Genomic DNA, 26798 nt, shown 5'->3' with positions numbered 1-26798 from the left:
TGTGCATCTCTCCATACAAGAGGCACATCCAGGAGGGCCAGTTCCTGGGGGCTGAGCTGTTTGGGGGACCCTCAATATCTTTTGTGAGGGGGCTGGGGCCCCCAATGTTGACGGGGCAGAGGAGGCTGAGCACAGAGCCGAGCGTGGCCTGTCTCCAGTGGCTGAATCCTCCTTTTACCACGGAGCAGAAAACCTCCTGCTGGTGGCAGCGCCATGAGGTGGAGGAGGTGGAGCTGCCAGACATGGAAGCCACACAGTCACTATGTTTGGCTCCACCCCAGCTCCTCCTGACATCCTGACATTTCACACACAACATCCCTCACCCAACTGCCCTCGCAAGCTGGCGCCTTTGAGCATATCTAAATACTAATCCTGTCATGGCTTATGTGCAAGCAACTACACACCCATAATTTCCCCTCCCTGCAACATTGGGATGACTTCCTGTGTCTGGATGATCCTGAACAGGGGTGGCTCAAGGGCTCTGTCCCTTTACATAACTGCATTTATGGTTTGATTTCTTACCAGTACATGGCAAGATTCAGGTCTGTCACACCAAGGTTTCAGGCTACAGATCTGACAGAAGTAGATGAGATTGAATTCTAGCCACAGTTTGCATTTCCTTGCGCTTTCAAAGACGCCTTGGCTGTGCAAACACACTCGCATGTACAGTGGTGCTTCAGGTTACATATGCTTCAGGTTACACATTCCGCTAACCCAGAAATAGTACCTCAGGTTAAGAACTTTGCTTCAGGATGAGAACAGAAATCGTGCTCCGGTGGCGCGGTGGCAGCGGGAGGCCCCATTAGCTAAAGTGGTGCTTCAGGTTAAGAACAGTTTCAGGTTAAGAATTAAGAACGAATTAAGTACTTAACCCGAGGTACCACTGTATTCTGCATCCAGTGCACCCCCACTGCTGGCTTGGAAAGCAGGATACAGGGGCACAATCTGTATCCTGTATCCATATTTATCCTGCATTTATTCTGTCATTTGTTACGGAATGCTGCATCATGATGTGTCTACCCCTCCCAAACCAGCTTTGATTGGAATTGAGAAAAAAGAATGACGTAGCTGCGTTTTAAGCTGGCAATATGTGCACACACACAGAGTTATACCAAACAAAAAAAACAAAACTGCAACAACCATTTTGTCTGTTCCTTTGAACATTATTTTTTTTAAGCAGCAGGTGTGGCTAATAAATTTGTCAAATAAACTACAATGGCTTAAGGGGACTCCCCAACATACACTGTACCTGAGGAAGGATTAGAGCAGGCTAGATAGAAAAGAAGGTAATAAGGAAGGTTGGTTGTTTAAGAACCTGCAGGAGTCTGACTGCCAGGAGGCCCAGCTGCAGAAGCGGAAAGCAGATAGCATTATCAACTCAGAACAGATCAAGGATTTCAAGTATTTGGGGATCCAATTTAAATCAGAATCGCACTTGAGTAAGCCATCAGGAGACAATAAAGCTTCAAACCTGTCAAACAACCAATGCAGTTCTAACATTTCTTCACGCAGAGGCGGATATACGAATTGCACCTAAACTCAAGATCTATGTGAGTTTCCCCATAAATGAGCCACGACACAGAAGGGTGGCAAGAGTTCACCGTTCCTAAACTGGGGTCCGCACATCTTTCAAGCAGCGTTATAAAAGCTAAATTGTCATCATATTCGGATAAGATTGAGTTCTCCATTCATATTAGCCAGGATACACAACAGCCTGCTTTCATATCTTGAACTTCAACACGTACCAGATAGAAGATGTCTAGAGGTACAAACAAAAAATGTATTTGGAACAAGCTGTCAACAGCCCCATTATTACTTGGGCTAATAAGTTTTTGTTGAAGTTTTTGTTTTGTTCATCATGATTTAAAAGCTTCTCCTCCCAGCACAGTGATGACTTTCATACAGTCCCCATATTGGCAGGCTTATTTAGCAGTCATTGATCAGCAGGGCTGAGTAGCCACTGTGTTAAATTTCCCAGAATGCACTAGTCTTCAGAAGCTTTGCGAGCATTATGAGGTGTGCACACAAAAGATGTGTTTTTCTAGGTTCCTTCTTTTCCATGGTATTTCCTGCTTCCCACTGGCAAAAAGCAAACCAAAACCCTCACCATAGTGAATAGATAGGAATGATGTCAAATTCCATCCCTGCCTTTACATTTTACTCCCCCCTTCCTTCACAAAAGACAGTGGTTTTTAAATTTGCAGTGGGGAGCTGACTGGTAATAGGAGCAGGAACTGAATCAGTTTTTAAAAGATAAATACAGAGTCAAATATGTCTGGACCCAAGTTGGAACAGCTTGCAATTTATCGAGTGGCGGAGTTTGCATTTTGATACCTAGTATTACATATCCAAACTTCATCGGCATTAGAATTATATGATACTGAGAAAATAATTAGGTATAGATTTATTTTGCAAAATGTAGTACAATGCAACAGGGGCCATTTCTGGTAAACTATAACCCTGTGTTTCCCTTTATGTTATATTCAGCCAGCTCATTCATGCATAATATCTATCCTTTGTTTGTGATTTGACTGTACCTGACAAAATCACGTTACTTGGGTAAGGATCCTCCCCTCTCCCATTTAAACGAGCAAACTACATAGCTCTTGATCTTTGCTGGGTGTCATGTGCCATGGCAATCGAAACTTAACCCTGCAGAGCAAATGCTTTCTCTTTGCTGCTTGCGACATCTTCACTGCAGGATTTTTCTTCTTTGGATACAGACCTGAACCTGTGAATTTCTGCCTGCTCTAGAAACCCAGAACATCCTTGGGGTAGGAAACTGATGCACAAGGTTACATACCAGGTGCAGAAACACTGCTGTAAAAATATCTAATTCATCTGGTGGTAGTAAAATTCCTTTCATAGTTATTTATTACAGCTTCCTTACAATTCGTGGACTGCATTTCAGCTTTTGGTTCAAAGAAGTAGGACCATGGTGTTTACCTAGAGAAATGCAAAACCAGCAGCATTAAGGCAGCTGTGGACATAATATGTAAGGCTAAAAATGAAATGATCAAACTAACAATTTTGCATCCCTGTGACTATTTATGTGGATAATTGTTCAACTAATTGCATTAGTTAGGCTCCTTTCTGCACTGTTTCTCTTGGCTTTATAGATTCTAGGGGGAGGGGAAATTAACATGTCTTGTTCATCTTGTTTTTTCAAATCAAGTGGTCATTAAGAAACTGCACATTTTCATTTTGATTGACACATTCCAATTATCTCCCTACGACTACGGCTTTTGGAAGCTCATGTAACAACTATTGACACATAATTCTATTATGTTGCTAAGGAGGTGTAAACTATGCTTGAGAAATGTTTAACTGATGTCACAATATATATATATATGACGTTGGTCTAACAACATATATATATTTAGTGACTCACCATGGGATGGTTTATTTATCATTATTTGTTAACAGTATTCATAAATCACCCTATAACAAAGTTTTCAGGACAGCTGACAAGAAATGAAACTGTTTGGAATTCAGTAGCACTCATATAAATAATAAGTACAATGCTGCATTACCAACACGAGTTGTAGAAAATAAAAATAAGCTTCAAGCTAAAACATTCAAAGGTCAGGGAAAACTAAAAGGTATTTGCCTTGCCCCAAAGCGACATCAGTGTAGGGACCAGGTGAGCCTCTCTGGTGAGGGCCAGGGTATCACCACCATGAGAAATGACAACTCTCCCAGAGCCTCCAAGTCATACGTCACTTAACAGGGGCACAGAAGTCCAGGTAGGCTCACATGGAAGAACATGCTCCTACAGGTACCCTAGTCATGAACTCTGAGGCTAAACAGCCAATACCAGCATTGGTTTGGGTTTTGAATTGGTTTTAGAAATGAGTGGGGAAACAGACCAGCTCCTGATACTCAGTTTTGGTTAACAAGCACCTAGTCATATTCTGAAGCTTCCAGGTCATTTTCAAAGGTAGCCTCACATTGTAGTACCCTAAATGGAAAGTTACCAGGCTATATGGACAATACAAGCAAATGTACTCCCATCCAGGTAGGGCCATAGCTTACATATCAGTTGGTTTAACTTTGGTCTATAGAAAGGTGACTAATACATAACAATATGTCAATATTGTCATAGTATTTGTGATGATTTCAGAACAATTTGTGTTAGAATAGTTCCATTTAAGGGACGCGGGTGGCGCTGTGGGTAAAACCTCAGTGCCTAGGACTTGCCGATCGTATGGTTGGCGGTTCGAATCCCCGCGGCGGGGTGAGCTCCCGTCTTTCGGTCCCAGCTCCTGCCCACCTAGCAGTTCGAAAGCACCCCCAAGTGCAAGTAGATAAATAGGTACCGCTTTATAGCGGGAAGGTAAACGGTGCTTCAGTGTGCTGCGCTGGTGCTGGCTCGCCAGAGCAGCTTTGTCACGGACAGCGCTGGCTCCCGGCCTCTTAAGTGAGATGAGCGCACAACCCTAGAGTCGGACACGACTGGCCCGTACGGGCAGGGGTACCTTTAGTTCCATTTAAAGCTGTAATCTAAGATCCTAATCCTAAACAGACATCATGGGAATAAGCCTTACAAATTTTAACTGAATTCACTCCCATGATTAGGTTTGGACAATAAGAGAGAAACAGAACAGATACAGCAGCTGTATTGGTTACTTGAAAGGTGAATGACAGGGTATTTTTTACAGGCATGCAGGCGACAGATACATTAGCATGGTCCTTTTTTAGTGCTGGTTATCTGTGCATCTTAGCATTTAACTTCATGGGGGGGGGATCTGGAAACGCATAATATGCATAAAAATATACAGGACATTACTTATTTATATGTAAAAACCTTTATTCTATTTTGTTATTTTAGATTAAATCCTGTTTCAATTTTATTCTCTCAGGGATGCACTAACAGTTTGAGCTCAGCATGAAAGCCATCAAACACTTGAGCTGAAATTTAGATTGGGCAATTTTGCCTGGTGAAGTAGAAAAGGACATGTGGAAAAGCAGAGAACAGAACGGCTTATGGAAAGGCAGATGTTTTAATAACTTGTTGTCTAGTGGGAGACTCCAATATCTAAATTTAAACACTGCGGCACATTTAAGGGAGACATTGCTGGGGGTGGGGAAAGCTTGCTCTGCAGGAATTTACGCAAATGCGCACATGTAGTAATGTGTGTAGCTATGAATACTGACTGGTTCTAAAACTAGAAACACGGTCACTAATAGTGGTGTCAAATGGATTATGAATTGTATTTTGACTGTCTTGAGCCCATTCTGACATCCTATGGACATCCTTTTGCACTGTGAGCATCGCTGCCTTTCCCCCATTTAAGATATCAGCAGCAACAACAAGGAAGGCTAGCAGCAGGTTCTCCATTATGTCCTGAAGGGCTGCAACTGCTTTCTCCCTTGCATCCACGATGTTGCTGAATGTGTTCATGACAGCAATCAGGTTGTTAATGAGCCCTGTATTTCCTAGAGCATCTGATGTCACTAGTAAGGAATCAAGGATCTGGGGCATTATGCTGTGACACCAGTAAGTTTGAAAACGAGTATAGTGAGTGGTGGTTGAGCTCCTGCACTTGTAGGGAAGGATTTATCTCTGAGCATATCTCAAAAAAATCTGTCAGTGGTTCCTTCACGTCTGATCTAACCCTCTGGGCAGGGGCTGATCACTTTGGTCTTTCCTACACAATTGCTACTTTTATTACTCTGTCCAGTCTACCCTTCCCAACCTCTAGCGTGAAGAGTGTGAATTCTGAAAGAGAACTCCCTGACTTGAAAGGAAGTGCTGCTTCTCCTTTCTGTTGGCTTCTACCTGGGTAGCTACAGTGGAGATGGAGGTTGCCACTGGGGAGGGGAGGGGTGGTATGTATGAAAATAGTGGGGGCAGTTTGGGACACACACACACACACACACACACCAGTCCCTGCTTCACACTTTTGGCTCTTACATGTTCAGGCTAATCTAGGAATAGATAGATACAGCTGCTGCTCTCACTGTGCAGGAGTAAAGCACAGAGGCAGCTATACCTTCTACCTAAACCATGGTGGGAAATTAGGACCATAGTGTTGATCCTTTAGTGCAGCAGGGGTGGGTTGGGGAGTACCTTTTTAAGCCGCAAGTGTCTTGCCTCCTTCTAGACAACCTTCTATGTGTGGGGTGGGGTTGCAAATTCCAATGGTGAGTGGGGTCAGATGCCAAAATCTGGTGAAGCAATTGACATGACTCTTTTTACATAGCTGCATTTCAGCTATGCAGAAACCAGAGGGTTCTATGCATACACATTCTCCATACTAAATTCAGACAAGCCAGAGGCATGATCAGAGTTCAAGGACCACATTCCAGCCAGCCAGAAGCACTTGACAACCTGTCAACCCGATGTGACCTAGGGATGAGCATAGCCTGTGGAAAGATGAGCATGGCTCCTGGGCCTATGGTTTCCTCTTCCTGCTTTAGTATGAAGGCCCAAATATTGAAAAGTCAGTCAAGCACTGCCCATATGTGCATAACCTGATTAAAGATTGGACATGTCGGGAATAACACTGAAAAGATAGCATTCTAGTACAAGTGAATTACCCAAGTAAACACTTGTGTTTCAAAAGGTACAATGGGCAATAGGATCAAGATATTTATTTGTGATCCAGTCTTCTGATGAACCCAGGAAATTAGCCAAAGGCACAGACTGACAAACATGAATGGACTTGAAGCCTAGTACAGTATATGAATTGTCATTAAGTCAGACAACTGTAATATGGAGATATTACGAACAAGTGCTATCAGCTAGTTGCAAAAGTCATTTGATCACGGAGCTGTAGTGATTCTTGTCACAGCCAAACCAGCTTTGTAATGTTTTGCACGTTCAGACCCAGAGACCTCCCCCCTAAATAAATTCACACTTGACTCAAATTTTAGTTTTGGTTTTTGGCAGAATTTAGGCCACAACTTTATTGATTACAGAAAAGTGAGTGGTTGCATAGGCTCTGGTTCAACTAGCTCCCTGCACCCTTGCAGGTAGCGCTGACCCAGGGCTCCAGCATAGGTCAGCCAAGGGTGAACACCTGAGGTAGGTGAAAAGCCCGGGAACAGACTCTGTTCACTCCCCAGATGCTCCCCTGGACTCAGACACGGGCACAACCCCCTCTCGGGGGTTGACCAAACCAAGTTGAGTCCCTGGATTCCTTTAACGGAATACCCTTCACATAGGGATGGCGAGACCATTCTCCCATCCCTATCACATGAACCAGTGCCTATCCGCAACCTTACAAGTTGTGACGATTTGCTAAGCGGCAGGCAAAACCCAAATGGCAACAGTCAATCAGCCAACTGGGGGAAATTCCTGTCATGCCCCTGACCCAATGACAAACGACACACGATGGCATAGCAAGGTCAATCGCAAAATACCCTAAATATAGGGAGAGGTGGGTGTTCCGTTTGCACGAGCTGAAAGAGAATCTCTGGGTCATGTGCAAAGGATTAAATAGGTCCCTCGAACCTTTAGTCTGCACCCTATTGGCCAGATTACCCCAGCAACGAGGAACCCACCCATTGGGCGTTGTGGCTATCCAATAGAGCCACCCACAACCAGGTCTCCAGGTCTCACCACAACACGTGCCCTCTTTTACGGAGGACGCAATTTGCACAATGCTTAATTTTCACACAATGATCTATGTCAGAGCCCGGTTTTTCCAGCTTCACCAGCACAAGACAATCTTGAGTCTGGTCAGCTTCTGATGAAATTATACATGAATACAGACTACAGCGGTACCTCTGGTTAAGAACTTAATTCGTTCTGGAGGTCCGTACTGAATGTGAGGGAAAAGGATCACATACCAGACTTCTTCTGGAAACTCTCGATATTTATTATTACAACTCATTGGGAATACCCAGGGCAGATAAGTTGGATTGCAGGGAAACAAACAAGTGCAACATGACTTAAAATTGTCCCTTGTTGCTGGTCTATTATAGGCCAATGATAGCTTCATCCAGTTGACTTACATTGACTGTTCTTGCTGAGCACATCTGGGCTCACCTCTTAAAGAAGCACTACACAATAGATTAAGTATTTTCTGTGATGGAAGTGTGGCTGATGTGAAGCTACAACTCATGGAAGATGCAGGATGTTGAGGCTGGGGTCTAGGCTGCCTGGTCTCAGTTGCTGTCCTTGTAGTTTTACTCCAGCCTGATACAGGTTTTCCCTAGTCTCACCCTACTCACATCTTGAGAAAGCTAGGAATCCTAGGCATCAGGGGTGCCACATTGAATAAAATATTGGGGGGGGGGGTGCAGTTAAGCCCCACCCTGCATAATTGATCTCACACACCATTCCCCCCTGGCCCCGTCAAATATTTTATTGGGAGGGTGAAGCCACCTCGGCCACTAGGAGTTGGCTCCTATGCTAGGCATCATGAGACTTTCTCTTTGTACGGTCAAATCTACACCACACATTTAAAGCAGTATTATGCCACTGAAACAGTCATGGCTGTCCCTCTAGTTCACAAAGTTCTATTCGGAGGTAGATTGATTTCACCTTCTGGAAACTGTAGTTCTGTGATGAGAATACGAGTCTCCTAACTCTTAGGATGCTTAACAAACGACAGTTCTCAGGATTCTTTAGGGGAAAGTCATAACTCTTATAAAGTGGTATAATAGTGCTTTAAATGTAAGGTTTGGATGAAGTTCTGTGGTGTCTGAAAAGCTTGGATCACAACTGGATAATTGTTATGCATGGGTTTTTTTGGGGGGGCAGACAAATAGAACCTTAAAAACATTCTATTTCAGAAACTTGTTTTCTTCTATATATAAAAATATTATGCAACAAAGATTACGATAAAGCTGAGCTAAAAGCTAAAAGTACTGCCATCAAAAGAACGGTACCTTTAGTTTTTAGCTCAGCCTTACCTTAATCTTTGTTGTATAGTATTTATTTATTTATTTATTTATTTATTTATTTATTTATTTATAATGACAATACAACAGCTGTGATATGTGTTTTAAAAATCAGAAAGAATACAAAATATAACCAATGGCTTGGTGAACAAATACACATTAGAAATAAAGCATACTTTCAAATAAGCATGGATGATTAACAAATAGATCAAACTGTTACTTTATTATTACCGTAATCATAACAGTGGATTTTCTGCAAAGTTTAGGTGCCACTTTAAAAGCCATACTTTAGCAAATAGGATATACCGGGTTTGAGAAAGTAATAAATGGAAGAGATTAAGTTGGCCTCTGCAATGTAGGTCACACCACTTAATCTCACTGGACCCTTTTGACCCTAAAATCTATGAATCTCCTTATTCCAAGTGTTGTAGAAACCATTTCCAATGGACACTAAACTTATCAATCCTCAAAACTCAGATTGTAGAGGCTTATGAAAGATGTTTTCCTGTAGTGGTCTAAACTTGTCTGAATTAGTAGGGGAAGAAAGTGAGTTTGTTGAGCTATTATTGCCATCATCATGGTCACAATCTGCAATGGAGTCTATACTCAAAGTTGGGGATTTATCTAGCTATGCTGTGGCTTTCTTACAGAGAAATGTTTTGGGACAGTTTTGATCTCTCAGGCATAAAGGAGTCCTGAGAGTAGTTTTGAGGTATCATGTCTTTGTCCATATTTTAATGGTCCTGACAGCTTTCATTTCATTTTATCAAACTCTAGTTATGTTTTATGCCTGTAAAATTTCGTGAATGCTTCAATCTAGCTCTCAGAAGAGTTATGATTGTGTTTTGAGCCAGCATGAGCAACATCTGTCCCACTTATCTTCCATTTCAATTTAATATTCGTACTGCTGGAGTTGCCTATATTATCAATGTCAAAAAACCCTAAAAAGTCTTATCTTCAACTTTCATTCCAGTGCTTCAAAAGGGGCTTTGAATTTGCATCTTACTCTAGGGAAGATGTAGTTTAAAAACATTTTTTTTTTGCCCAGCTTGCTCCATTAATTTCTGAGGAAAATGCACCTACTGCTGTGAATATGACAGTTCTCAACCTTGGTATTTTTCCAGGATGTCCCTCTCCAGGGAACTGGCAACACCATTCTGACTTACCCTGCTGGAACTGCACCTCCTGCTGGGTAATCAGCTACTACAGTGCTAAGGGAGAGACCTCGGTATGATTAACTGAATGCCTCTTGTGAATGCTAAGGAAAAGGAGAAACAGTAAGATTTGGGGGTGGGGCGGGGGATTTAAAAGATAAAAAGATCCATTTTAAGTAATCATCTCTTTTTCAATCAAGGCAGATAATTTACAGGTACACAGAATAGCTTAATTATTAGTAGCACCTAGTATTTTATACGCATATCTTAAGTAAGCTTTAACTTAAAATAATATTCATCATCCCCATCAAACATTTTTCTCCCAATTACTACTTTGAGCGAGTGAAGAACGAAATTCATTTTGTAATGATTATCTGACTCAGGTAAAGCTGATTTTCTATTACTTCAGGCCCAAGCCTCTGACAAGGGCACAAAAAGGATTATTTTTTCAGCAGTTTTCAGCCCAGCTAAATCAGCAGATAATGCCATCTACGATGCAGAGTGATCTTCACCTAAAGCCCTCCTCATTGTTAATGTTTCTTACATCTCAAATGTGCCACAGTGGCAAAATTATTCCAGAGACATCTCTCTACAGTGTCACAAGAGAAAGTCACTTTTTTATTATTCTACCCCCCCCTCCCCACCAGCTTCTATACCTTTTCCTGTCAATTAATATCCTTCTCTCTTTTTTGCAACAAAATACCCAGAGCTCTGCCCCCATTTTAAATTGCATTATCACTTGAAGGAAGTGTATCACCTGATAATCCATCTGTAACTGCTTTATCATACTCAGCACATCAAATGAATACTCTAAGCACTCTGAGATAAATGAAGAGACACAAAAGAAGACTATTGTGTTCTCTGGCAAGGTACAAAAAAGTGAAATGGAACTGACAGTTATTGGTGGCTATTCAGATAAGAGCAGGTGGCAGTATCTTTTTAAGACTGGCAGAGAAAGAGGGCTAAGCTTCTTATACTGAAAGTTTTATTATTGAACCTGTGTGTTACTCTTTACAGAAGAATCATTTTTAGCTGAATCTTTCCATTTGCTTCAGCAAACCTTTTGACATTTAGTCCAGGCCTGAATAAGATGATACAAATATTCCAGGGAGGACGCTTGACCCTTTCCAAGAAGTCACTATGAGATGAGATCTGCTGGTTCGGGAGGCCTCGGTTTCAAGTGGCTATGCTGGAAACCTCTCCAAAAGCAAATCTACTCATGGGAACGCACCCGAAACTACTGTTTACACTCCAAGACCTGATCTAAGGAATGATGGAAGGAGATGACCAGGAGGGATTATTTGTACAGGAGGGAAATCTCAGAAGCACAGTGAAGCTAAAGAATTAAATCAGAGGGAAAAGGATGGCAGGAGGACGGGCTTATTTTCTGATACTGGCTGCATTTGGATGCAACATTAAGGCATGCTTCAACATTACAAGAACAAGGCTCAGTGAACATTGGGGTCACACAGGCTTCCCCTCCCAGTCTAGCCATGATGAGAAAGTTGTTTTTTTATTTTTAATCTGCTTCTGTCTTAGATTAACTTCATTTTAGCATTAGAGTGGTCATGTGTCCTACTTTACAGAGGACAGTCTTTGAAGGCACACCCTCCAACATTTCTCCAATGAAAATTGGGACATCCTAAGAAAAAGCAAGACATTCCATGTTCAAATCAGAAACCAGGACGGCTTCTCTAAATCAGAGACGTCCCTGGAAAATAGGGACACTTGGAGCATCTGTGAAGGCATCTTCTGTTTCAAGGGCTGTCCAATCTCAGTCTGGTTTAAAAATAAAAATTCATTAGACAAGAGAGCAGGGCGTTCCAGGTGACCATCAACAGTGGGAACCTGGGCAGTGTAATCAGTGTACCCAGAGGGCAATGTAGATGGGAATGTAATATTTAAAATGGCTCATTCAGATATTGCAAATACTAGTGGGGTTTTTTTGTGGGGAGGGGCGGGGACCCAGTTGTTTCACAGAAAAGGTAAATCTAGATTAAATTGAGGTAGATATAGAGAGGTTGCATTTTTATGCCAATTATATAACGTGGATTCTGCACTCATCGTACAATACAGTACATGCCTGTTTGGAATCACCCATGGACACAGTCTCCCCCACTATGGGGGGATATATTAGATTTCTGTTTAAATTAACTTGCAATTTTGCACCGATACATCATTGTTGCTGTTGGCATCTGTTTATCTCTGGAGACAATGGAAGCGTGTGCCTTTGGGGGTAAAGTCAAACTGTTGGAGAGTTACTGATGTCCATACATACACATCAGTAAACACAGTTTTTATACACACTTGTATTCTTTTAGTTTTTGTGACATATAAGTGGTGTAAATATTAAGTATGCTGACTTAGCCCTAAACTGTGGTTAATGCTAAGTGTGGTTGGTTGACGCAAACTAGCTTCATAAATTATAGTTTGGCTTGCATCAACTAATCACATATAAGATAATGTACAATTTGTCTGGGTTTGGCTGATGCAGTAGTGAAAGGTTCCAAATTCCTCCTCCTAGCTGCATTGTAGGAGAGGATAGTGTGCTAGCCCAAGGCTTGCTGCAGCTGATAACTATGGATTAGTGTTACACCTGAACCAGCACACTGTCTATACAGCCACTAATCCTTTAGCTAGATCAATTTTGTAGAGGGGTTCAGTGGTCAATTGCTGTTTCTGTAACTGTCATATTGAAAAAGTATTCATGGTTTCTTAGTTATAGTAACTAATAATTGTCTCCTCCATCAGAGCAAACTATCTCCCACAATTCCACCCATCACTACTTAGAAAACATCAAGGGATAATTTACACTTGCTTTTTGCAGTTTCACATTCCATTGTGCAAAAATAATTTTGATGTAGAACAGAAAACAGTGAACACTGATAATTGTTAAGGTTGTTTTTGAAAGCTTCATTTTTGCATACAAAGATTACAAAAGGACACTCTAGCTGAGGCTTGTAGTTAAAGCACACATAATAATTGTGTGATTATGAGGCTGATGCATATCAAAGAGCTATTATGGCGTTATACATGATTATGCTTATAGATATTTCTATAGTTTTATAAAATATGATGCCATTGCATTCCAATGCCTTCCTCATGCTGGAACTTTCCAAGTCTTCTCCTTCATTTACTTTTAAATTATGTATATTTCTGGACCATCCTTCATCCCATGATTGTGAACAAGGCAATAAAACAACGGTGTAAAAACCAACCAAACCAATAGCTAATTCCATAGCAACATTAAAACCACCACATTCAACTTACAAACCTTACCTAAATGCCTGTTCTTAAGACTTAAGTTGACATCTGAAACTGATCAGTGATGAGGCCAGCCATATTGCCAGAGGGAGCTCCATAACTGGGGCGCTGCCACAGATAAAATCCTATCTTGCATCCATCAGGCAATGTTCACTAACAGGAGAACAAGCCAATAACCCTGTAGGACTTCACAGTCCATAAACCAAGGGTCTAAACAGCAGTTTGTCAGTGCCACCCTCTAGCAGCAGAAACATAAATAGAAATAATAAAAATAATAAATCCAATTACAATAAACACAACCAATAAAAAAATAAAAAAGCAAACACAGACACATATCTCTACAAATAAAATACAGGTAATAGCAGATTCTGCCTCACCAAAAGAGGCCTCAGATACTTTCAAATTCTTCAAACTAAGGGCCAAAAGCCCAGGTATAAAGAAATATTTTTGTCTGGTGCCAAAAAGCAGATAAAAATGGAGCCTCCCTTAAGAAAGCATTCCACAAGTGAGGAACCACCACTGAAAAGGCCCATTCTAATACTGCCACCCCCTGAACCAGTGGGGAACTTTGGGCTCTCAAATTTCAGCAGTGCCCTGTACAATGCTAAAATTTGGCATCTTGTGCTTTGTTCTGCATCATTGTTGTGGTGCTCCCTGCAGTGCCGTGTCATAGTCTCATTGCTAAGCAACAGTGTGTAGAGCTCAGTGGAGTGGGAGGCCAGCCAACCAGAAGAGTCTCTGAGGTGTACTTGCCTGGAAGGAGAGTCAGGTCCAGTCCTAAGGTTGGGAAAACAGCAACTCATGTGGTCAGACAGTCTAGGGATCAGGGAATCTGATGATCAGAGGCTGAAGATTCAAAATGAGCAGGAAGCAGCAAGATAGAGCCAGGTACTACAAGTGTTGTTACCAGCACCTGACTGCTGCTGGAAGTTCTGCTTAAGAAAACTGAAGCCAGCTGGTTCGCGTTAGTGCCTTCTCTGTGTTCTTGAAGGCTGATCAGTTGCAGGTGGAGTCACTCCACCTTCTTCCCCTTCAGGCTGCTGTTCAGCAGGTGAAGCTGACTCCTTGTCCATGACACTTGGTTCCCAGTGCTGCTGCATTGGTCATGCCACCCTAAAACTGCTTCTGTTTGGACATCCCATGGAAGGGCTCAGGGAGAAGGGCTTCAAATGAAGATTGCAGGGTCTGGATTAGTTCATATGAGGAGATACTGAGGTACTGCTCTCCTGAGCTGCATATTAGATCTTTATGGGTCAAAACCAATACTTTGAATTGATCCTGGAAACTAATCGGTAGCCATCGCCAAAACTGGTGTTATGTCCTCAGACTTCCTTACCCCAGCGAACAGCCTGCCTGCTGAATTTTGCACCAGGTGCAGTTTCTAAACCATAGCACATTTCAGTAATCTAACCTAGAGGTTAGAAGAGCATAGACAATAGAAGTTAAGTTATCCCTCTCCAGACAGGGGTGCAGCTAGGCCACCAGCCAAAGCTGATGCCACAGAGGCCACTTGAGCCTCATGAAACAGTGTTGAATCCAGAAGCGTCCTCAACCTGCATCTTCAGAGCAGGCCACATCCTACCCATTCAGGCCATTAACATCCTGATGCTATGTAGTGCTGGATATGTATAACTCCATTGTATCAATAATATCGTCTATAGCACGGAGGTTTTGGAGTTAAGTTCAAGCCCTGATTCAAGGCTGTGACCCTGATAAATTCTGCAACATTGTGTCCACAGAAAACCTGGCAAGTTTAGTGTTAGAGTTGGGTAGTGCCTACTGCAAATGTCAATCTTTAAATATATCATGTTAGGACGCATCACAGGAATAAATTGTAATTCATTCCAACAGAAACCAATCTACCCACTTTACTTTGTCACATGAATGCCATCCAAGGGAAGGGGGGAAAATCTGTCATCTAGCCTTCAGAATTGAAGCAAAATTGATCATTTTCCTCTCCTTTCCATATCTCTTTGCCACTTGTCAGTCAGAAGCCAGATGACCTGTGTTAAAATATCCATTAATTTTTAAACATGTTTACTCATTTTTGCCAGGAAGGGGGAAATGAAATGCAAATGTCTAAAATTAAATTTTAGGTTGATAGGAAAACATTGTGACAGGGATAAAAACTGACCTGCAGCCTCACTTTATAATGTCATTTTAGCTGTGAGGGCAATTATCCATCTGTAACAAAATGGTGAACCATTTCTGTCTAATGAGAAGCAGATATCTGATTTGCATAAATGTCTTAACAAATAGTTCTTATTCTTAGAATAATTGCTAGACTGGTTTTTCTATGTTTTATCTCCCTTTTTTATTACTATTGCTCCATAACAGAAACTTCTGTTATCACTTCTGTACATAAATAGATCTATAAACCCAAACAAGATGTTTAATGGAAAGTAATGTAAGCCAAACTTCTCTGGACACATAATATAAACACTTTTAAACTCTTTTAAATACTTCAGCCATTCAAACCTGTGAATTTTTGATATTTGTGAGATTTTCAGAGTCTGATGTGTATGTGTGTGCCTGCACACAGAGAGGTGAACAATTTAATTGATGATTAATTAATTAATTGATCATTTAGTTTAGTGCCCTTCATCCGAAGATCTCAGGCCAGTTCACAGCATAAAAAGACAAAATAAAAAGACAAAATGCATAATAAAAATAAGAACAAAAACAAACCAGTAGCCCCGCCTCCACAAACATATTTAAAAGGTTAAGCATTCTCTCCCTCCCTTGTGAGAACATTCCCCAAAGGGGGAGACACTGCATAAAAGGCCTGTACTTGTGTTGCCATCCTCTGGACCTCTCATGGATGGGCCTCAGAATGGTCCAGGTAGGTTCATATGGAGAGAGGCTTTCCTTGAGGTATAGCAGTACTCAGCCAGTTAAAGCTTTATAGGTCAAAACCAGCACTTTGAATTGGACCCAGAAACTAATTGACAGACAGTGTCCTTGGGGCAGAATTGGTGTAATATGTTCAAACTCTCTTTCCGCAGTGAGCAACCTGGCCATCAAATTATGCACCAACTGAAGTTTCTGAACTGTCCAGAGACAGCTCCATATAGAACATGTTGCAGTAATCTAGCCTGGAGGTTACCCAGAGCATAGACGACAGAAATTAGGCTATCCCTGTCCAGATAGGGGCACAGCTGGGCCACCAGTCAAAGCTAATGGAAGGCAGTCTGCTACACTGAGGCTACCCAAGCCTCAAGCAACAGCAGAGGATCCAGAAGTACCCACAAGCTATGTACCCATTCCTTCAGGAGTGTAACTCCATAAAGAGCAAGGTACTACCCATCCATCCAGTCTAGGGAACCACCCACTAACAGTGTCTCAGTCTTATCTGTGTCAGGGGCCTTATCCATTCAGATATTCCTTAAGTCAACCATGGCTTCTACAGGACTGCCAGTCATATCAGCCTGGATATCCCCTAGGGCACTCTGGACAGTGATTGACTCGGTCAGTCTCTGAGGGTGGACGATCCTCATAGATCCTCTGTGGGAGGCGAAGCTCCTAGGGAACAATACAGCATGGCAATGTAGGATTGTTTTCAGGAGACATTCTGCAGGGTGAAGGATGGCTGCCCCCATTAGGCCCAAGCTGACACTTGGAAAAACCCTCACCAACTTAATATTTGAGTAATATGAATGTTTTGCAAAATTCACCTCCCTTCTCTGCCTGAAAGCTGCTGAATATACCCCACCTTTGTGAAAGATGAATGGTTTCAAAAAAGGGGGGTGGCTATTTGACCCAAGTTCTAAATCATTCAACTCTGAAAAAAGAAGAAGAAGAGTTTGGATTTGATATCCCGCTTTATCACTACCCAAAGGAGTCTTAAAGCAGCTAACATTCTCCTTTCCCTTTCCCCCCCACAACAAACACTCTGTGAGGCTTCTGAGAGACTTCAGAGAAGTGTGACTAGCCCAAGGTCACCCAGCAGCTGCATGTGGAGGAGCGGAGACGCGAACCCGGTTCACCAGATTACAAGTCTACCGCTCTTAACCACTACACCACACTGGCTCTCAGTGAAATGAAACAAAAAATATTCCATCCATCCTTACTCAAAGGCAGATCAGAACTGGGGACACCCTGCTTCTTCTATAGTGCATTCCAAACTGCATAATGGTCTTCAGTGTATAAAGTTTAAAGGTGAGGGGCACAGGGCAAAACTGTACTTGCACTCAGGCAGAGGTTTCAGCTGGATTACCTTGTGGACCCTTTCAGATTTATAAATCTAACTTTCTATAGTCCAGAGATACAAAGGGAAAGAACTGTCAGAAGGCAAAGGAAAAAAAGCCCAATGCTGAAGTGTCACATTTCACAGATTTATTATGCGTTTACAGCGCAGATAAACTCAGTGGGAGAAGTTAATATCAATTGATAGATACGGTGGAGGTGGTGCCCACACCGAGCAAGAGCTGCTGTGGTTTAAGTAGATTTTAATGCCCAGTTGGAAATATACTTTGATGTAACAGAAAAGTTCACGGATTGACTGAGAAATTGTAAGGAAATGACTACCACCAAAGAGTACAGCTCTGCAAACATTTTTTTTTCTGTCAAAGCAAACCTTAATATATAGTTGCTATTTTCACAATTCTTTTTATAACTATAAAGGGTTCAGAATCTTGCCTTTTTGGTAATGGTACTTTAATTGGCTCTCTCTATTAGCGTTGTTGCTGTTTTTAAATTCCTAACCTCTTCATAAGTCACTGGGACTGAGTGGGCTAGAATTGTGTGAGTTTAATAGAGTCAAGTTAAGATGACACTATTATCTACCGTTATCTACTATTATCTACTGTTACTTCTTAATTACATAAAAATATTAATAGTGCACCGTATCTGCTGCAAAGTTACCTCTTTGATTACTTAGGTGAAGTGGGGTGGGGCAGAATGTTGTAGAACAGAAATCTGGGTGTGCAAATCACTGTACTATGCCATTTCAATTAGGATCCGCCCCCCTTTTAATTTCCCAGCTAATACAGCAATCTTGCATGACTGGGAGTCTATTTGGAGTGCTATGGGAAAAGTCCCCAGTATATAAAACAAAACAAAAAACAAAAACAAAACACAATTGTACTTATTAAAGTTTTTGTTTAGATATGTAATGGCTTCTGCAAAGACAAGTTCTGTCTCATGAACCTTTTACAGTTCTTTGAGACTGTCAACAAGCATATAGCTACAGATCGTCTTACTTCAGAAATGACATTGTGCAGCTCAAAAAAGGGTAACCAATATGATCAAGAGGCTAGAACAACTTCCCTTTGAGGAAAGGGACACAATTTGGGGATTTTTTAAAAGATAAGATAAAAGCTAAGTGAGCTTTGACATGACAGAGATATATAAAATTACGTGTGATATGTAAAAGCTGAGAGACAAAAGTTCTATTCCTTCTGTGATGGTGCCAAAAACTGGGATCATTCAGTGAAGCAGGATGCTGGAAGAATCAGGGCAGAGAAAATCAAGTACTTCTTTGCACAGCACATAGTTAAACTATGGAGTTTGCTACCACAAGGTGGTAATTACCACATGTCTCACCAACTTGGAGAGCTTTAAAAGAGGATTATACAAATGTCTAGGCTGTACTGTCTTTAGTATTGAAAGGAGTAAGCCTCTGAATGCCAGTTGCTATTGTACTCAGATCCTGCTCACATGTTTCCATTGGCAGCTGGGCAGCCACTGTTAAAACAGGGTGCTGGAGTCTTCTGTTTATAAAGCACACACAGAGAACACAAGAAACCTCTAGGCTCTGCAGGTTAGGGAGGATGGCAGGTCTGTTCACAAGACTCATAGGTATTTAATCAGTGAAAGTTATTCATGCATTGTACAATGGAACACAGTGGCAAGGGGTGGACTGGATTGTATACACATCCCAAAGACACCTCACATTTCTCCTAATGGTCCTTGGTAGAAGTGTGGAGAAAAAGAGGCTATATGAAAAAGACTATAGTTACAGAAGTCCTCAGGACATGTGAGTTGTGGGGTGGTTTGTTCTTCATGTATTCTTCTATGTGCCTATCCCATGAGCACCAGACATTTTAAGGAAGCAATTTCAGGTTGTGATACAACACAGGAGTCTATCATTGAAAAAAAAGAGGGGGAAAGGGGAAACATCTCAGGGGGCATGCCTAAAATACCTGCAGTCATTTGTGATATTGTGTGTTATTCAAAAGAGAGAGGGAGGGAGGTGACAAGACAAAAGATGCCTAAAGTAGCTTTTTGGAATCTGGCTGGTATAGCTACATGCTGTCACAAGGGAACAGGCATGCTCTGGAAAGGAGAAATATTCTGAGAAGAAGACATACTATGAAGTTCACATAGAGACCACACTTGTGGAAAAAAGTGTGGGGAAGATAAATGAAACACAGAAGTGGCCAAGAGAAAGGCGGTGACAAGCTAAAGCCATTAAAAGATGTGACAGGAACGAGTCTGGTGAATGAAGAGCAATATAAACAGTATAGACAACAGGTAAGCTTACAGTCTGGAACATTTAAGGCTGTAGATTTGTGGTTGTTCTTTTTCCCTGAAAGAGGAAAGAACTGTCATTATGATGGAACCCAAAAGTGATGGGAACATAAAATAAAACTGGTAAAAGAGAAAAGTCCTAATGTACAAGAACTGTAGCTTTAAGAATTCTGCCACTGAAATTACACCAGCACTGTTTGGACTGGGATTTATACTGGATCAAGAACAGAGATGGAAAAATAGAGAGAAAAGCTGACTAAGCCACCAGAAATAACTAGAGAAAAACAAACAAAACCAGCAGAAATTTAACAGTATGTACATACACATGCTACAAGAGACGGAGCCAACATGGGTTGTTAATTTTTTACGGTGCTGTTCGCTTTAACCCTTGCATATGATTTTAGGGGCAGGTGGCAAATAACTGAAGAAGGAAATGTTAGTTTAGCTTCCAAATAAATTTTGCTCTTATCAAAGATTCACAGAGAAGTCTTACACATTTTCAGAAATGCACTTAATTGATAGAAAAGATTGCTTTATCTCTAAGATAACTAGGATAGTTAGATGGCTAGGAAGCTGACTGTAATTTTAATCAGCATTATAGAAGAGTAGTCTGATAAGGTGGTGAAAGAGAAAAAAGACGTTATCAAGAGTTTTTTAAAAAATGGTATTATCTGAAGTAACCTGAATATTTTTTCTCATCTTGTGCAAACATTCAATGATAATACAAACAATAATTCAGACTAATTAAGAAATGAAACCTTTTTTTTAATGCCAGCATTTCAGTCATAAGAATGTAAGAAGAGCCTATCAGTTCCAACATTCGGTTCACGCAATGGTCCAACTAGATTCCTGTGAAATGTCCACAAGCAGGATATCAGCACAGTGCCATGAAAAGCCATCATACGAAAACTCACCCAATGAAAAATTGGCATTTCCTCACTTCCTCTTGGTCCCTATAGCTATAGTAGCACAGGCTGGACAGGGCTGGACCTACCACTAGACAGAGTGAAGAAGGCACTTCTGGAAGAAGACGCTGAGGCCTGGGGAGAAACAGCAAGACACCGGAGCACCGAAGTGCCACAGAGTCTGTCCTGTGCCCCCTGAGCTGGTTGCAATCAGAGGAGGACTCTGTTCTGCTGCCAGTGTTGAAGAAAGATTCAACTGTCAATCCATCTGAGGTTGTTGTTGTTGTTGTTGTTGTTGTTGTTGTTTTACACAGAATAGAGGAAGGCACCATCTTGTACCATAAGGAGAGGAAATTTCATGAGCTTGCTAGCAGGGGCTGCATAGCAGAGGCAGGCACTTCAGTGTTGAGGATCTGATTTGATCACCAATGCACATAGTATATGCACTTTCCCCACTTGCCTCTGACGGATCTGTAATACCTCGGCAAAATAAACATATTCCTTTACTTCTGAGTGGTAAACCATGGCCAATTGTTTCTTTTGTCATGTCACCATCAACTGTTAAATATTGCCTATGTAATGGTTGGTTCTCTCCCACAGAAGCGAGACAACTCCGGCAGTAATTAACTCAGGTTTATTGCTCAAAACACACAAATCACTCTGGAGCTCAGTCACTCAGCGTCTGCTTCCAAATTAGCTGTTGCCAAGTCTGAGTTCTGCCCCTTCCTCTTCCCACATTTAAAGCCCCACTTTCGTTTCCTTTCCTGTTCACACCTCTCATTACTTCTTGTGCACCTACGTGTCATGGGATGGGCTATTTCTGGTGGCCCTCCCTCTGTCCGAGCTTAAACTGTCAGTTTGTGTCTTCCCCCTTGAACTCCCCCCTTCCTTCTCCTTGTTCTCTCATAACCATTTGGAGAGGTGAGCCATTGCTGTAGCTGCCTTACCAATACACTTGTCCAGGTCAGTGTCAATGGAAAGGTTGTTGATAATGGTGGAGCCCAGGGTAACAAACTTGTCTACCACCTCAAGCATGTGGTCACCAATGCCAATGTGCGGAGTGCTGGTGATGCCCTGATGCAAGATGTTGGTCTTCGTCAGGCTGATGGCGAGGCCGAACTCCATACAGGCTTGGGCAAAATGGTTGATGAATCTTTGTAGACGTGTCATTTGCAAACAACATCTCACAACATGCCATGGAAACATGCCAGGTTGAACAAACCCCTTCTTGAATGGAAGTACACACCATCTTCAGTCAAACTGAAGACATATGAGATTAATAGAGAGAAGAATATGCTAAAATGAGTTGGGACAAGAACACAGCCCTGTTTCACACCCTTCTTTATAGGGAAGGCATCCAAGGATGAACCAAGAATGAGCCTGGTCTAGTTCCTTGTAGAACAGGTCCTTAATCTGTATGTCCAAGCAGATAGTGGGAGCACATTCAAGATGTTAACTGGATTGGAGGTGGCTGAAAGTTGGATAGAGAGCAAGCACTCTGAGCCCTTGGTCAGTGGTTCCTCACTGCGAAGCCTACACCATGAATATGTGGTTCTTCTGGATGCCCACCTTGCTAGAAGAAGGTGTAGTTCTTCTCTCAGAGGCTGCCATTCAAAGTGAGTCTGATCTCCCGTAAAGTGGCAAAATCAATGTTGAGTGTTTCCAGCTCATGATTAATGATGGTCATCTTCTGTGAGTTGTTAACCTGCAGTAGGCCGGCAGAGAAGCCAAGACATATTGTCCTGATATTCCAGCTTACTAGGTGCAAGAGGGTTTGTTTATTTAGTGGTTTGGTCTGTTTGCCAAATGATGCTCAGGCAGACACTGGCTGGTTGGCACCTTATTGACCAGGGGCTGCCCTGCTTAAGGTGGGCAGTAGTTGACCAGTGAGAAACAAGGATCTCTCCAACCAATGAAAGGAAACCCATAGCCTTTGTACCTTATGCCTAATGCCAATCAGGTTGAGCTTATAACTCATAAGTGCTGCCTCCCACATTGTTCTTGTACTCTGATAGCACTCTGTTGAAATGGGACAGACATTTCCTTCTAAGAAACCTAGTATATTTGCCCAGCAGAGATCTACAAGTTTTTTGGGTTTTTGTTTTTTTTAAAATCAGATTTCTACCCAACAGTTTTTACACTTAACACAGTAATTTCTGGGCAATTATTTTCATAAGCTCCTCTCTTCAAAAGTGTAATAAGGTGTTTAATCTCGACTACAATGAAGCCAGAATGCCAAATAAAATGTATAAAATAAGTAATTTAATAGGGCTTGTTTTTCTAATGCAGAACAAGCTGAGTGAGTTTAAATAGTCTAAATAGTCATTACAATCTGACTGTGATGTGTTCTTCCCTCCACACTTGCTGAGGCATTTCTTGTGTTATTATAATGGCTTCTGGAGCAATAAATTACAGACGCAGAACCAACTGCTGAAAAGTGTAGGCGGCTCACACAGCATGATGCAAATCACACTGTAGGGTACCATTTCTTTATAACGAGAGTTCCATAATATTCCACCCACCATAACACACTTCTTCTCCACTGTCTTGTGGATGTTGCAAGGAGCTGTAGTGTTGAAGGGTTTGCCATGGAAATAAAAACCCTTTCAGAAATAATGCTGATCGATAATCCCATGCATGTTTACTTAGACATTAGTCACAGCAAGTTCTAGTGGGATTTACTCTGAAGTAAGTGAGTGTTGGATTCCAGCCAGAATCCAGAGTGTTGGATTGCAGCCCTATAAAGGAACTTGAGCATTGCTGTTGGCACTGCATGCACAAGAAAATGTATCTATTTGTTCAAGACCGAAGCTGACAAAAGACAATGGACAATATACTAATTTTTAACAACTTCTTGATGGAATAAATGACTGGGTTATCACCGACTGACCTGTGTTCCACAGGGTGATGATAATACAAGTTAACATCTCATCATACTTCAAACTTTGCTACATTTTCGTCAAACTGTCTCCTCTCCCTTCAGCTTTCCACTAAGAAGGAACAAGGTATAGTCATACCTTGGAAGTCGAACGCCTTGCAAGATGAATGTTTTGGCTCCCAAACGCTGCAAACCTGGAAGTGATTGTTCCAGTTTGAGAACGTTCTTTGGAACCCGAACGTCCATTGTCACTTCCATGGCTTCTGATTGGCTGCAGGAAGCCGCGACTTGGTTCCCGAATGTTTTGGAAGTCAAACGGACTTCTGGAACAGATTCCGTTTGACTTTCTTTTTAAAAAAATAAAATAAAATTCATTCTTTATTTAGAGTTCAACAATAACACCCCCCTGCAGTAACTACTACATCAATTCATTACAATTGACCAACTTTAACAATAAATGAACAATAATTGAAAAATTACAAAACATCACTTTTAACTTACTCGAGTTTTTATATTTAACTTTTATCTCTTTATCTCTTTCTTAGCAGGTCCAAGAGGAAAAGACCAAAGAAAGAGGTACACAAAAAAAAGGAAAGAAGAAAACAAAACAAAATAAACACATTTGACTTCCGATTAGACTCATTGTGTTATTATTTCTATTTTTTCAAACACAGTTCCAAATTGTTGTATTGCTTTGTTTTCCTCAGATACCAAAAAACATATTTGTTGTTTTACAAGGATCATTCTATTTCTGCCAGGAGGTGTTTATTATTATAATACTTTCCCAGAAACTCTTTAAAGATTTTCCATTCTTTCTGTACTGTTTGGGGTAATCTCTAACTCTCCCTGTCATCATGGCCATGCCGTTCGATTTTCAAGGTATGACTGTACTTTTCTTACCTAGTGTGCACTTAATGATAAATAGTAGTATTTTTACTGCTATTATTACAAATAGGTTTGATCTTGCTACTTTGCAAAAGTAAAAGAAAATCCTTGTATACATTAGCATCTCCTACTGAAAGAAAGTAGGGGAGTGGCAATTTCCCACTCCAACACACACTTGCTTGGGAGTATACCGCATTGAACTAACGGCCTAATATTCATGCAAGCTTGAAAGGGTTCATTATTTTTAGCAACAATGCTGAAAGGAAGAGGGTTGGATCCAGTCCTGTGACTCAACAAAAGGAAGGAACGTGAAAATAGTGGAGGTTCTCATTGGAGGAAAGAGGAGAGGATATTTTCATGAATTTCACTTTCCTTCTGTAATCTCTGTTGTTGTTGTTGTTTGTTAGTTGTTGTTTTTTTACAAAAAAGTCTCAGCATAATTTAAGAAGATAAAATGCAACAGTTAAAAACATTTAACACCAGAAAAAATAAACGACGTCTAATGAAGTGTGCATGCACACGAAAGCTCATACCAATGACAAACTTAGTTGGTCTCTAAGGTGCTACTGGAAGGAATTTTTAAAATTTTGTTTAGACTATGACAGACCAACACGGCTACCTGTAGCAAAATACCTAAAATATTCATACAGTGACATAATAAGGACTATGCCTAGCTACCCCACTAAAATATGATCACTACACCATGGAAATCAGCTTAGTTACCCAAGGCCTGAGTGAATAAAAAGGTCTTAGTTTGGTCCCTTAAAACTAATAATGATGGCTCCAGGTGTGCTTCCCCAGGGAGAGCATTTCACAGACAAGGGCATGACCACTGAAAATGCCTATTCTTGTGTAACTATACTTAATACTTCCTTTGAGTGAGGCACATGAAGAATAGCCTCTGATGAAAATTGCAGTGTCCAGTACCACCTCTCACATCGTTCTGGAGGGTTCCCCAACTGTCTGGAGCAGATTTTGGGGGAAGTGGAAGGGAAATATTCTCTTCCCTTTTCAGCCCACAAGAGTGTCCAGATATCAGACTTCCAGTCTAGATTCATCCCAACAATTATAATTATCCGCAATATCTTGGTGTAACAGATGAATTTAATTAGCCTCTGGGAGTTTGACCAATACTGCCTTCTGTTTAGGCTTTCTTTCCACTATCAGCATTCATCTTTTTAAGTCCAGAATTTGTCTTTGTAATAGCACACAGAATGCACACTGTGACTTGTACCAAGAGAGAAAAAAATCAATGAAAAACAGCATGAATAGCCCTTTTAAGTGTGCTTTTGAGAAATCATGTTCCTTACATTTTAGAGCACATAAAGTATATATATTTATTGATTACCTGCAACTGTTTCATGTTATGCTGATAATGTAATGCTTTGTGGATTTCTCCTGAATTCGCCAGGTTTAATAAAGGCGACCAAAAAGAACATGGCTAAAACCATTAGCTACACCTAAGAAGTGTCTTGCTCAAGATGGTCTGTTTATATGTAATCTGTCAGGGATTCTTTCATGGTAAAGCTCACATCAAATAAATTTTAGAAGCAATCTTCAACACAAAATAATTAACACTCTAAGAAGAGATTGCTGATTGGCAAATAAAGTATTTAAATGTAATTGAGTGCAGATAGGTAAATTGAGAGTTTATATAAGTAGACAGCCATTTGAACAATGATTAGGAGATGTGGTGAAGGTGCACACCTGGCCAGCAGCAGCTGACCAGTGGGAGGTGAGTGATGATTTGCCACTTAAATGTAGGAACCCATCTCCTGACACAGTTACCAGGCACCTCAGTGCTTGCCTGCCCTCAAGTTGGCATGGGGCAGGGGCTGAATAGGAATTCTTCACCTTAGCTAAAGCTTTAGCAATGGAATTTTCATTTGACTGTTCTGCACTGCAGCACCTGGTAAACACCTGCCTGTAATTTGACCAAAGCATTTAATATGTTTTGGTTAGCAAAAGGCAGATAGAAAATCCTGGAAATACATAAAGGAAAACAGGAAACTGAAGATGCTGATGAGCATCTTGAGGCATCACTTGGATGGTGGTCTCTGTGTGGTTTAGTTGGGCATAGACCCAAACTCCCTTGAGGCCAGCCCATCCTCTCCAGTCAAAGTTAATAAAAGCCAGGAGCAATCCTTGCCACTTCTTCTGACCTAGAAGGGTTAGGGTTCTCCTGAATTGAAAATGTTGAAGGAGGTGGGAGGTGGAAACTGGGCATCTACCATTTAAACCCATATAGTTCAACCATACTGGAAATGGGGGCTGAAGTTAGAGCAAGTTATGCCATTGCAGATCCACTGACATAATACATCAACACCACCACCCGCTAAAATTCCAGTAGGTGGTCTTCTACTTGGGGAACTCCTGGTTGAAGTGTAT

At 41.3% G+C, this 26798-nt stretch overlaps 1 protein-coding gene and 1 long non-coding RNA gene across 3 annotated transcripts in view; one reads left to right on the top strand and one right to left on the bottom strand.

Annotated features, from left to right (window-relative positions):
- Positions 1 to 26798, bottom strand: part of TENM3 (teneurin transmembrane protein 3) — a 1235569-nt gene that overhangs the window by 739768 nt on the left and 469003 nt on the right. The window lies entirely within an intron of this gene.
- On the top strand, positions 13989 to 24139 carry LOC310685415. Of its 2 annotated transcripts, none has more exons than XR_014515216.1 (3): positions 13989 to 14159; positions 20518 to 20920; positions 24074 to 24139. It is a non-coding gene; the product is annotated as an uncharacterized lncRNA (long non-coding RNA). The 2 variants fall into 2 exon arrangements; XR_014515217.1 differs by having other exon boundaries at positions 24071 to 24113.

The sequence above is a fragment of the Podarcis tiliguerta genome (assembly GCF_965153285.1).
Source record: "Podarcis tiliguerta genome assembly, chromosome: 9".
Taxonomy (NCBI): domain Eukaryota; kingdom Metazoa; phylum Chordata; class Lepidosauria; order Squamata; family Lacertidae; genus Podarcis; species Podarcis tiliguerta.
Note: the sequence above shows the minus strand (reverse complement) of the source record. Positions and strands in the feature narration are given on the sequence as shown.